Below are 4,489 nucleotides of genomic sequence, written 5' to 3' on the forward strand. Positions count from 1 at the left end.
TGGGGGGGGTAGGGTAGGCGAGCTTCAGAACAGTATCAGAGTTGGGTTCCTCAGAAAGTCAACCAGGGGACATGGTTCTCTCGCTTCAAACTTCTTTCTCTCCCTCCCCTCCTCCCTCCCTCTTCCTCCTCTTCCCCCCTCCTCCTCTTCCTGTTTCTTTTCAGATTGTCGACTTGTCTCCTTCCCAACTTCTTTTCCTCTTCGTTTCAGGCTTCTAAGATGGGCTTTTCTCCCAATATGCCCCCATCTAAGCTTTCCCCACCTACCTGAATGTAAAATTGTAATGTAAAACTGGTCAATATTGATGGAAGTCGGGAGAGCAGTGTCACCCTTGGAGGCGGTGACAGGAAAGGGGCACGAGGGGGCCTGAAGTGCGTGTAATGTTCTGTTTCTTCATCTTGATGCTGGCTACATGGGTGTGTTCCGTCTGTGACAACAGCTGTACACCTACGATGTGTGTACTCTGTGTGTGTTTCAATAAAAGGTTGAGCTAAAACAAAGAAACACCCTGTTTAAGTTTTACCTGTTTCGGGGAAGTGAGTGGATAATACAAGGAGGCATAAAGGAGGGTAGAAAATAATCTTCACATTTTTTGTCCAGAATCACCAACTGCCACTAATTTTCCAAGATCGAATGACTCCTGTTTTGGCTTATCGACAAGGCGGAGTGGCAGTAGGAATGGAAGGACACAGGAAAATGAGGCATATTAAGAACTGAGATGGACAGAATTTGCAACTGGTTGAATGTCTGGCTCAGTTGGAGAGAATGAGGGATAAAAGAAGGCAGGTTAAGTTTAATATAGGTCACGCGTGGAAAGAAAATGGAAACTATTGGTCAAATCAGGTTTGGGCAATGGCGGTAAAAATATATTATGAATGTGTTTAATAAGAGATTAAATAGCTAACAGATGGACGAGTTTCTTTGGAAAACGTTTTCTGATACAATCAAAGATATTTCTACCTCCAAGCTCTGCTTAAGACTAATGGATGTATTTTTTTCTCTCTCCTTCTCCCATGTACCATAGCGGCGCGCGAGTGGGTGGGCAGGCGGCCGAGTTTTCAAAAAAAAAAAAATGTCCGGTGACGGGCGACGGTCCGAAGATGAGAGCCCTGGCACCAGCGGCGGTAGTTCAGATGCGGACCAGCGAGACCCAGCTGCTCCTGAGCCTGGAGAACAAGAAGACAGAAAACCTTCTGCCACCCAGCCGAAGAGAAGCACCAAACCCTCTAGCAAAAACGCAGCTAAGTTATCCACGAGTGCAAAAAGGATCCAGAAAGAGCTGGTTGAGATGACCCTGGACGGGCCTCCTAACTGCAGTGCTGGGCCGAAAGCATGTAACATTTACGAATGGAGGGCGACTATCCTTGGTCCCCCAGGGTCCGTGTACGAAGGTGGTGTGTTTCTTCTGGACATCACCTTTTCACCCAACTATCCGTTTAAGCCACCAAAGGTCACTTTCCGCACCAGAATCTATCACTGCAACATCAACAGCCAGGGCGTCATCTGTCTGGACATCCTCAAAAACAACTGGAGTCCGGCTCTGACGGTTTCAAAGATTCTGCTGTCCATTTGTTCGCTTTTGACAGATTGCAACCCCGAGGATCCTCTGGTTAGAAGCATAGCTGTGCAGTATTTGACCGACAGAGCAGAGCATGACAGGATAGCCAGGCTGTGGACCAAGAGATACGCGACAGGGTCACGCCATTTGTAAGCAGCGTGCAGGAGCGCCCGGGAGGCGTCTTCTCACTGTGCTGCACGTCTTTACCATGCGGGCTTCTGCGCATATGTTATACTGATTCCACCCTCTGCTTTGATCCATAGGAGACGGGGAGGCTCCCCCAAAAGCTCAGGGGGCACCTGATGTATCATCTCAAACACAATAAACATGCTCCTAAAGGCATTAAAAAAAAGAGTAATATATAAAACTGATGATTGCGAAGGGGATGGTTGAAATGACCCTTCTAAGGTCGGCTGAGTGGCTCAGTTGGTTAAGAGCTCACTCAAGAGTGTGAGCTCTGAGCAACAGCGGTTCGATTCCCAGCCCGAGCTGAGCTGCCAACAGGTGGCAGGATGGCTCAGCTAAAAACAAACAAACAAACAAACAAATAAATAAATAAATAAATAAATAAATAAATAAATAACCCTTCTGCCCTTGACATAGCCGCCCTGCTGAGCATGAGGGAGGGTGGAACTTAGAATGAGAGAAAAGCCGATTAAAAAACGGGGGGGGGTTTCACTAAAACTAGCCCAATGTTTGGATGTGCTCAGTGATTATTCTATTTGTGACTGGGTGGGGGGAGGTGACACCTTAGTGTGATTAGGGAGGGCTAAGGTGTGTGAGCAGGCGTCTAGATGAGGTGGGTCGGGGAGGGGGTGGTGAGCCTGGAGGAAAAGTGGTCCAGGAAAGCGGGGCCATGTTGTAAGTGTATTTCAGAAGCAGCGAGAAGGTCAGTGCAGCCAGAGTAAAGGAGGGGGCGTAAGCAAAGGTCAGATCGCTTCCGGCTTTTTAAGGCCACGGTGAAGACCTTGGATTTTATTCTGTGTGTGATGGGTGGCTATTCGATGGTGTTTAGCAGGGAAGTAACAGAAGCTGATTTCAAGTATTAAACTGATCACCCCGGCCACTCTGTGGGGCCAAGAGTGGAAGCAGCATCTGGAAGCCCATCAGGCTTTGTAACAGTTCAAGGAGGAGACGATAGTGGCTGGGATTAGGGGCCAGTAGCTACGGAGAAGGCCGAAAACAGCTGGATGTGGAATCCATTTTGAAGGTACAAGCCGCAGAGTCTGCTGTTGTGAGAATCAAGGATAATGGCAAAGTTTTTGGCCTGAACGACGAGGTGAGAGGTGGCACCATTTACCAATAAGGAGACATCTGAAGGAGGGGGTTTGGGAGAGGAAACGAAGACTTCGTTTTGGACACATTATATTTTATACAGACATCATTTAAAATGGTTACCAAGTCCATCAGCCGGTAGATACATAAAATGTGATATATCCGCACAGTGGAATATTATTTGGCACTAAAAATAATTGAAACACTGGTATGTACTACAACACGGGTGAACCGTGAAAACATTATGCCAAGTGAAAGAAGCCATCACGATAGTCACATGTTGTATGAAGCCATTTATGTGAAATGTCCAGAACAGGCAAATCTAGAGAGACAGAAAGAACGTTAGTGTTTGCCTAGACCTGGGGGAAACGGTGAGTGACCGCTAACGGGTATGGGGTCTTTTTCTGGAGTGACGAAATGTTCTAAAATGGATAGTGGCGATAGCACCACTCGGTAAACATACAAAAAAACCATTGAATTATTTACTTTAAATAGATACATGATATAGCATGTGCATTAAGTCGCACTCAACAAAGCTATTATAAAATTATAGTTATCAAAACATTATGAAGCTATTTTAATAAAGGATTTTAACCTAAAAATAAAAGGAAAATTCAATGGCCAAAGGTGCGAATCCTTCTGTTAATTACCCGCAGGACAACTGGCTATTCAGACTATGTCAACACACCACGACCGGCCTAGAACAATGTTTGTTGACAGCAAGCAAAGTAATTCTGAGGAATAACAGCGTCTTGATTGCTGGTTTCCCAGAAAGCAGTCATTCTTAACTTTTGTGCGTGTGTGTGTTCAAGATTGGATTATATTTAGCTTTAGTATATACTACCACCAGTTTTCCAAAGTATGGAACTTTGACCTTTGAGAATCTGAGGCAAAGCTATGTTTCTTCTCTCCCAAATGCATATATGCACATCTGTATATGTGCAAAAATACTGTACATATTTTCAGATGTACAGAGACTCTCAGAAGCCTACCCAAGAAGCCCAGTTTCTAAAAATTCAAGCATTGTCACAGGAATGAACACTGGCCTTCATTTATTTAGATTTGTGCTCAGCACACTCATGTGTCCCACATTTATGACTTGACAATTTCAAAGATCTGTAGTATGGCAGGTGGGAGTGTAAATTGGTACAGCCCCACTTTGGAAAACTGGTGGTACTATATACAAAGCTGAACGTATTCCCAAACCTGTGACCCAGCAATTCCACTCCTAGCCACGTACGTACAGCCAACTGAAATGCATTATGTTCACCAAAATACATGTTCCTAAGGAGCTCTATTTATAGTTGCCCAAAGTAGAACCCAAATGTTGAACATACAATAAATAGTTACAAAAAATACATATTGTAGAAGTTCATTTCTATAATGTTCAAAAGCAGAACCAATTTATTGTATTAAAAGTCGGGATTGTGGTTACTCTTAATGGGGAAGGAAGGAGAAGAGGGTGTGAAGGGGGCTTTTGGGGAGCTGGTAATGCTGTTTCTTGACCTGGGTGCTGGTTATACTTGGGTAGGCTCACTATTCATGATTGAGTTATACGTTTTCGTTTATTTTGATTTATGCACATTCTCTAGTTAAGTTATGGTTCCATAAAAAGTTTACAAAGGTATCTAATATGAAGACTAAGATGGAGCAGAG

The 4,489-nt window shown here is 44.5% G+C and overlaps 1 pseudogene; it reads left to right on the forward strand.

Annotated features, from left to right (window-relative positions):
* LOC109372267 (ubiquitin-conjugating enzyme E2 E3 pseudogene) overlaps nucleotides 1-2,022 on the forward strand; it is a 7,343-nt pseudogene extending 5,321 nt beyond the window's left edge.
* Nucleotides 2,023-4,489: the final 2,467 nt, after the last annotated feature.

The sequence above is a fragment of the Hipposideros armiger genome, unplaced genomic scaffold, assembly GCF_001890085.2.
Source record: "Hipposideros armiger isolate ML-2016 unplaced genomic scaffold, ASM189008v1 scaffold_621, whole genome shotgun sequence".
NCBI lineage: Eukaryota > Metazoa > Chordata > Mammalia > Chiroptera > Hipposideridae > Hipposideros > Hipposideros armiger.